The sequence below is a fragment of the Myotis yumanensis genome, unplaced genomic scaffold (genome assembly GCF_028538775.1).
Source record: "Myotis yumanensis isolate MYYU_CA2020_CCGP unplaced genomic scaffold, mMyoYum1.0.hap1 SCAF_26, whole genome shotgun sequence".
Lineage (NCBI taxonomy): Eukaryota > Metazoa > Chordata > Mammalia > Chiroptera > Vespertilionidae > Myotis > Myotis yumanensis.
Genome location: NW_027223777.1, coordinates 683,262 through 693,439, shown reverse-complemented (window position 1 = coordinate 693,439; position 10,178 = coordinate 683,262).

Here is a 10,178-nt window from a genome sequence, read left to right as displayed (position 1 = left end):
AGTATGCCGACCCAATGGCTAGGATATTACAAATGCGATGACTTTACAATGTATATGATATTACAAAGGTGACGCCGTTTCAATGCCGGTGATATTAATGTGGCTATGAGGTTTCAATGGCTATGACGTCACAATGCCTATGACATAACAATGGCTATGACGTCACAATGGCTCTTACGGGACAGTGGAAATGACTATACTATCTCTATGACATTGTGGGGCCTATCCCGTTACGATGGCCGTGACATTATAGTGGCTATGCCATCACAATGTCTCTGACATCATGATGGTTATGAAGTCAACGGCGATGACATTACAATGTCTATGAAACTACAGTGGTTTTGACCTTACAGTAGATATGATGTTATAGTCGCTGTGATGTCACAATGGCTATGACATCACAGTTTCTATGACATCATAGTGGCTATGACATTCCAATGGCCGTGAGATCACAGTAGCTATCTAGCTACAATGGCTATGCCATCAGAGTGGCCATGACTTTATAGTAACTCTGACGTTGCAATGGCTCAGACATCACAATGGCTATGACATCAAAATGGCTATGGCGTTAAATTTGCAATGACTTAAATATGTCTGTGTCATTACGGTGCCCGTGACGTCACAATGGCTGGGACATGACCGTGGCTATGACGATGCAATTCCTTTGGCATTGTAGTAGCCTTGACTTTTCAAAGGCTATGAAATTAAAGTGGGTATGACGTCACAATGGCGCCGTCATCACTATGGCTATGACTTGATAATGGCCGTGACATCACAATTGCTACGAAGTCACACTTGATATGGCTTCACGTTTATGTGATGTCACAACAGCTATGATGTTAAAATTGATATTTCACAACTGCTACAACGTCACAATTCCGATGGCGTTGCAATGGCTGTGATATTATCATGACTATGACGTTATAAAAGCTATCACATTATAGTGGGTAGGACTTCCCAGTGGCTACGAATTTACTTTGGCTCTGATGTTATGATGGCTATGACGTGACGATGGCTATATTGAAAATGGCTACGCCGACACAATGGCTACGATATTACAAATATTATTACTTTCCGATGTCTGTGACCTTACAAATGCTACGCCGTGTCAATGGCTGTGACGGGATAGTGGCTATGAGGTTAAAATGGCTCTGATATCACAATGGGTCTGAAGGCACAATGGATATGGCACTAGAGTGGCTAGGCCATTACTATGGATACGAGGTTTCATTGCCTATGACACTACAGTAGCTATGATATTGCAAGAGCCATGACTTTCCAGTAGATATGATGTGCTAGTGGCTATGACATCACAAATGGTATGAAGTCACAACTGACAGGCCTTCACAATGCCTATGATATCACAAGGGCTCCGATGTTCCAATTGCTGTGACGTCACAATGGCTAGGACGTCACAATGGCTATGACAATACAGTGGGAATGACTTTACTATGTCTATTGCATGGTAGTGCCTAAGATATTACATTGGCTGTGACATTATAGTGGCCAGGAAGTCACGGTTGCTGTAACGTCATGATGGCAATGACATCGCAATTGTTATGAAGTCACAAATGGCATGACTTCACAATGACTATGACATCACTAGGGCTATTATGTTACGGTGGCTATGATGTCACAATGGCTATGAGGACACAATGGCTATGACGGTACAATGTCTGTGATGTTATTGTGACTATGACTTTACAAAGGCTATGTCATTATTGTGGTTATGACGTCATAGTAGCTATGACGTTACCACGGCTCTGATGTTTTCATGGCCATGACGACGACGGCTATGATGACAATGAGTATGCCGACACAATGGCTAGGATATTACAAAGGCGATGACTTTACAATGTATACGATATTACAAAGGTGACGCCGTTTCAATGGCGATGACATTAATGTGGCAATGAGGTTTCAATGGCTATGACGTCACAATGCCTATGACATAACAATGGCTATGACGTCACAATGGCTCTTACGGGACAGTGGAAATGACTATACTATCTCTATGACATTGTGGGGCCTATCACGTTACGATGGCCGTGACATTAGTGTGGCTATGCCATCACAATGTCTCTGACATCATGATGGTTATGAAGTCAACGGCGATGACATTACAATGTCTATGAAACTACAGTGGCTTTGACCTTACAGTAGATATGATGTTATAGTCGCTGTGATGTCACAATGGCTATGACATCACAGTTTCTATGACATCATAGTGGCTATGACATTCCAATGGCCGTGAGATCACAGTAGCTATCTAGCTACAATGGCTATGCCATCAGCGTGGCCATGACTTTATAGTAACTTGACGTTGCAATGGCTCAGACATCACAATGGCTATGACATCAAAATGGCTATGGCGTTAAATTTGCAATGACTTAAATATGTCTGTGTCATTACGGTGCCCGTGACGTCACAATGGCTGAGACATGACCGTGGCTATGACGATGCAATTCCTGTGGCATTGTAGTAGCCTTGACTTTTCAAAGGCTATGAAATTAAAGTGGGTATGACGTCACAATGGCGCCGTCATCACTATGGCTATGACTTGATAATGGCCGTGACATCACAATTGCTACGAAGTCACACTTGATATGGCTTCACGTTTATGTGATGTCACAATAGCTATGATGTTAAAATTGCTATGTCACAACTGCTACAACGTCACAATTCCTATGGCCTTGCAATGGCTGTGATATTATCATGACTATGACGTTATAAAAGCTATGACATTATAGTGGGTAGGACGTCCCAGTGGCTACGAAGTTACAATGGCTCTGATGTTATGATGGCTATGACGTGACGATGGCTATATTGAAAATGGCTACGCCGACACAATGGCTACCATATTACAAATATTATTACTTTCCGATGTCTGTGACCTTACAAATGCTACGCCGTGTCAATGGCTGTGACGGGATAGTGGCTATGAGGTTACGATGGCTCTGATATCACAATGGGTCTGAAGGCACAATGGATATGGCACTAGAGTGGCTAGGCCATTACTATGGATCCGAGGTTTCATTGCCTATGACACTACAGTAGCTATGATATTGCAAGAGCCATGACTTTCCAGTAGATATGATGTGCTAGTGGCTATGACATCACAAATGGTATGAAGTCACAACTGAAAGGCCTTCACAATGCCTATGATATCACAAGGGCTCCGATGTTCCAATTGCTGTGACGTCACAATGTCTAGGACGTCAAAATGGCTATGACAATATAGTGGGAATGACTTTACTATGTCTATTGCATGGTAGTGCCTAACATATTACATTGGCTGTGACATTATCGTGTCCAGGACGTCACGGTTGCTGTAACGTCATGATGGCAATGACATCGCAATTGCTATGAAGTCACAAATGGCATGACTTCACAATGACTATGACATCACTAGGGCTATGATGTTACGGTGGCTATGATGTCACAATGGCTATGAGGACACAATGGCTATGACGGTACAATGTCTGTGATGTTATTGTGACTATGACTTTACAAAGGCTATGACATTATTGTGGTTATGACGTCATAGTAGCTATGACGTTACCACGGCTCTGATGTTTTCATGGCCATGATGACGATGGCTATGATGACAATGAGTATGCCGACACAATGGCTAGGATATTACAAATGCGATGACTTTACAATGTATACGATATTACAAAGGTGACGCCGTTTCAATGGCGATGACATTAATGTGGCTATGAGGTTTCAATGGCTATGACGTCACAATGCCTATGACATAACAATGGCTATGACGTCACAATGGCTCTTACGGGACAGTGGAAATGACTATACTATCTCTATGACATTGTGGGGCCTATCACGTTACGATGGCCGTGACATTTTAGTGGCTATGCCATCACAATGTCTCTGACATCATGATGGTTATGAAGTCAACGGCGATGACATAACAATGTCTATGAAACTACAGTGGCTTTGACCTTACAGTAGATATGATGTTATAGTCGCTGTGATGTCACAATGGCTATGACATCACAGTTTCTATGACATCATAGTGGCTATGACATTCCAATGGCCGTGAGATCACAGTGGCTATCTAGCTACAATGGCTATGCCATCAGCGTGCCCATGACTTTATAGTAACTCTGACGTTGCAATGGCTCAGACATCACAATGGGTATGACATCAAAATGGCTATGGCGTTAAATTTGCAATGACTTAAATATGTCTGTGTCATTAGGTGCCCGTGACGTCACAATGGCTGGGACATGACCGTGGCTATGACGATGCAATTCCTGTGGCATTGTAGTAGCTGTGACTTTTCAATGGCTATGAAATTAAAGTGGGTATGACGTCACAATGGCGCCGTCATCACTATGGCTATGACTTGATAATGGCCGTGACATCACAATTGCTACGAAGTCACACTTGATATGGCTTCACGTTTATGTGATGTCACAACAGCTATGATGTTAAAATTGATATTTCACAACTGCTACAACGTCACAATTCCGATGGCGTTGCAATGGCTGTGATATTATCATGACTATGACGTTATAAAAGCTATGACATTATAGTGGGTAGGACTTCCCAGTGGCTACGAAGTTACTTTGGCTCTGATGTTATGATGGCTATGACGTGACGATGGCTATATTGAAAATGGCTACGCCGACACAATGGCTACGATATTACAAATATTATTACTTTCCGATGTCTGTGACCTTACAAATGCTACGCCGTGTCAATGGCTGTGACCGGATAGTGGCTATGAGGTTAAAATGGCTCTGATATCACAATGGGTCTGAAGGCACAATGGATATGGCACTAGAGTGGCTAGGCCATTACTATGGATACGAGGTTTCATTGCCTATGACACTACAGTAGCTATGATATTGCAAGAGCCATGACTTTCCAGTAGATATGATGTTCTAGTGGCTATGACATCACAAATGGTATGAAGTCACAACTGAAAGGCCTTCACAATGCCTATGATATCACAAGGGCTCCGATGTTCCAATTGCTGTGACGTCACAATGGCTAGGACGTCACAATGGCTATGACAATACAGTGGGAATGACTTTACTATGTCTATTGCATGGTAGTGCCTAAGATATTACATTGGCTGTGACATTATAGTGGCCAGGAAGTCACGGTTGCTGTAACGTCATGATGGCAATGACATCGCAATTGTTATGAAGTCACAAATGGCATGACTTCACAATGACTATGACATCACTAGGGCTATGATGTTACGGTGGCTATGATGTCACAATGGCTATGAGGACACAATGGCTATGACGGTACAATGTCTGTGATGTTATTGTGACTATGACTTTACAAAGGTTATGACATTATTGTGCTTATGACGTCATAGTAGCTATGACGTTACCACGGCTCTGATGTTTTCATGGCCATGACGACGACGGCTATGATGACAATGAGTATGCCGACACAATGGCTGGGATATTACAAAGGCGATGACTTTACAATGTATACGATATTACAAAGGTGACGCCGTTTCAATGGCGATGACATTAATGTGGCAATGAGGTTTCAATGGCTATGACGTCACAATGCCTATGACATAACAATGGCTATGACGTCACAATGGCTCTTACGGGACAGTGGAAATGACTATACTATCTCTATGACATTGTGGGGCCTATCACGTTACGATGGCCGTGACATTATAGTGGCTATGCCATCACAATGTCTCTGACATCATGATGGTTATGAAGTCAACGGCGATGACATAACAGTGTCTATTAAACTACAGTGGCTTTGACCTTACAGTAGATATGATGTTATAGTCGCTGTGATGTCACAATGGCTATGACATCACAGTTTTTATGACATCATAGTGGCTATGACATTCCAATGGCCGTGAGATCACAGTAGCTATCTAGCTACAATGGCTATGCCATCAGCGTGGCCATGACTTTATAGTAACTCTGACGTTGCAATGGCTCAGACATCACAATGGCTATGACATCAAAATGGCTATGGCGTTAAATTTGCAATGACTTATATATGTCTGTGTCATTACGGTGCCCGTGACGTCACAATGGCTGAGACATGACCGTGGCTATGACGATGCAATTCCTGTGGCATTGTAGTAGCCTTGACTTTTCAAAGGCTATGAAATTAAAGTGGGTATGACGTCACAATGGCGCCGTCATCACTATGGCTATGACTTGATAATGGCCGTGACATCACAATTGCTACGAAGTCACACTTGATATGGCTTCACGTTTATGTGATGTCACAATAGCTATGATGTTAAAATTGCTATGTCACAACTACTACAACGTCACAATTCCTATGGCCTTGCAATGGCTGTGATATTATCATGACTATGACGTTATAAAAGCTATGACATTATAGTGGGTAGGACGTCCCAGTGGCTACGAAGTTACAATGGCTCTGATGTTATGATGGCTATGACGTGACGATGGCTATATTGAAAATGGCTACGCCGACACAATGGCTACGATATTACAAATATTATTACTTTCCGATGTCTGTGACCTTACAAATGCTACGCCGTGTCAATGGCTGTGACGGGATAGTGGCTATGAGGTTACGATGGCTCTGATATCACAATGGGTCTGAAGGCACAATGGATATGGCACTAGAGTGGCTAGGCCATTACTATGGATCCGAGGTTTCATTGCCTATGACACTACAATAGCTATGATATTGCAAGAGCCATGACTTTCCAGTAGATATGATGTGCTAGTGGCTATGACATCACAAATGGTATGAAGTCACAACTGACAGGCCTTCACAATGCCTATGATATCACAAGGGCTCCGATGTTCCAATTGCTGTGACGTCACAATGTCTAGGACGTCAAAATGGCTATGACAATATAGTGGGAATGACTTTACTATGTCTATTGCATGGTAGTGCCTAAGATATTACATTGTCTGTGACATTATCGTGTCCAGGACGTCACGGTTGCTGTAACGTCATGATGGCAATGACATCGCAATTGCTATGAAGTCACAAATGGCATGACTTCACAATGACTATGACATCACTAGGGCTATGATGTTACGGTGGCTATGATGTCACAATGGCTATGAGGACACAATGGCTATGACGGTACAATGTCTGTGATGTTATTGTGACTATGACTTTACAAAGGCTATGACATTCTTGTGGTTATGACGTCATAGTAGCTATGACGTTACCACGGCTCTGATGTTTTCATGGCCATGATGACGATGGCTATGATGACAATGAGTATGCCGACACAATGGCTAGGATATTACAAATGCGATGACTTTACAATGTATACGATATTACAAAGGTGACGCCGTTTCAATGGCGATGACATTAATGTGGCTATGAGGTTTCAATGGCTATGATGTCACAATGCCTATGACATAACAATGGCTATGACGTCACAATGGCTCTTACGGTACAGTGGAAATGACTATACTATCTCTATGACATTGTGGGGCCTATCACGTTACGATGGCCGTGACATTTTAGTGGCTATGCCATCACAATGTCTCTGACATCATGATGGTTATGAAGTCAACGGCGATGACATAACAATGTCTATGAAACTACAGTGGCTTTGACCTTACAGTAGATATGATGTTATAGTCGCTGTGATGTCACAATGGCTATGACATCACAGTTTCTATGACATCATAGTGGCTATGACATTCCAATGGCCGTGAGATCACAGTAGCTATCTAGCTACAATGGCTATGCCATCAGCGTGGCCATGACTTTATAGTAACTCTGACATTGCAATGGCTCAGACATCACAATGGCTATGACATCAAAATGGCTATGGCGTTAAATTTGCAATGACTTAAATATGTCTGTGTCATTACGGTGCCCGTGACGTCACAATGGCTGGGACATGATCGTGGCTATGACGATGCAATTCCTGTGGCATTGTAGTAGCTGTGACTTTTCAATGGCTATGAAATTAAAGTGGGTATGACGTCACAATGGCGCCGTCATCACTATGGCTATGACTTGATAATGGCCGTGAAATCACAATTGCTACGAAGTCACACTTGATATGGCTTCACGTTTATGTGATGTCACAACAGCTATGATGTTAAAATTGATATTTCACAACTGCTACAACGTCACAATTCCGATGGCGTTGCAATGGCTGTGATATTATCATGACTATGACGTTATAAAAGCTATGGACCTGCGGCGGGGCCATTGAAGGAGTGAGTGCCTGACGCCTGTGCGATAGGGTGGCTCGGCACTCGCTCTCGCCCCTCCATGGGACTGACTGTGGCGCCGCGGGGGTAGCTGGAGAGGTTGGCTTGCACCAGGAGGCCGTTCTGCCGGAGGCGCCCCCCCGCCCCACCTCCGGCTTCTATTGATTTTGACACAGGCACATGCCTGCGCGAGGTGCCGGCCGACCCGGCCATGTGTCCACGTCGCTCCTGTGAGTTCGTCCCTCTGTCCATCAGAGGTGCCCTCCACCAAATTTTTCAAAATCCCGTTTTGGAGGCCGGAGCATGCGCGTCATTAAGCGGTCGACCGGGCTGCACCGGGCAGGCGTGTGCCGAGTGAGCCTCGGTCACCGGGCTCTACTTTGTGGCCGTTATCTGAGTCGTGGAGCTCCGTAGGTGGGGGCCGGCATGGGCGGTGCGTGGAGGATGGCGGAGGACGAGGCAGGTTGGTCCGAGTGCACACGTGGTCCCTGTCGTCAGATATGGTTCTTCATTTTTCTGTGAGCGAGCTTGGGCCAACTCTGTGTCCAGGCCTTCCGGCGACACAGTGGTTCTAGGTGCCCGCAGAATTTTTTCAAAGTCCCGATTCGGAAGCACGTTTGACAGGGCATTGCCCGCACGTGCAAAGTGGTGAGAGAGGCCGTGGACGGCCCGGCCCTCTTCTCTTGCTGCCACCTGTCCATGGCACGCTATTTACGTGCTTTGGGGGGTCAACCAGATAGCTCCGTCGCTTACTTTTGCACCCCCCCCGCCCTTCTTTGGTGGTGATGGTGTCCCGTGGGGTCTCTGGTGACTGCGACTCGCTTCCGGGAGTCCAGCGTGATCTGAAGACAGAGGCCCCCATCAAAGGCACCATCCATGTTTTGCCTAAAGTTGGCATTTTGTACCACGAGATGACTGTGGACACGCTGTCCTTGGGTGATTGGACAACAAGGGGTGTGCCCGGGAGCTTCTCAGCAGCGACCAGAAGCATGACTACCCCGTCCCTGCTGCACGAGCAAAAGCCATAAGCATAGGGCCTGCGAGCGCTGGCTGCTGCTGTACGTCTCAGACCCCGTCCCCGAGGACTGTGCTCTCCCCCTCCGCATGATAAGAGAATGAAGGGCTTTACATGGCGAGGCTGAAGTGCAGTCTCGTGTTCTGGATGGTTTTCCCCGCCCCGTTTCCCTTATGCTCGCTGGGGGTCTGCCTCGCTCCCCGCCCCGTTTTTGTAGCAGATCGATTGATGTGGTGATGTCGCGCTCTTCCGGGTGGGCCTAAGCTGTGCCAGCCGAGAGACAGACATTCCTTGGTGAATGGGATCACTCTTCTCGCTCTACCCACTGGCCCCTCTCCTCTCCTCCCTGATAGTCAGCGGTGCGTGGAAGGGAAGGGGTAAGGAACCCGCCCGACCTTGTCACGCTGGTGGTCTCTCTTACGCAGTGGACACCCTCCGCTCGCCTTTCCTGGCCTCCGTTGTCGCAGGCGCCCCTCCCCACAGCGGGGAGGGGCCGTCGTCCATCATCACTCCTCACGCGCCTCCCTGTTGGGCGTGTTGTCGCTGTTTCGCCTTGGCCCTTGGTGGGTGCCCCTGGAGCTCTCCTGGATGTCCTGCAGGTGCCCGAGGCTGAGCTGGTGGTGTCCTTTCCAGCTCCCCGCGAGTGCACAGCCAGGCTGCTGCTGCGGGGGGTGCTCTGGAGGGGAGTCCCGGGGGAGTCTGGCTGGATAAGGGGAAGGCACGTCTGTCCCCCTCGTGGAAGGGGGACCGGGCCCGCGCAACGTGTGCTACGCTGGCGACTGTGATGGGGCCGAGTCAGCGGTGCCGGCCGCTGGCTGACCGTGAGAGTTAATTTTGTCCTGCCGCCTGTTCTTCTGTTACTGTAGTGTTTTTTTTTCTCTCTCTTACAACATGCCAGTGTTCCCGACGCAACACAATGGGCTCTCTTTTAGTTAACTATGGACGAGGCCCCCAGTGAGGCAAGAGGACGAAGCCCAGAGACA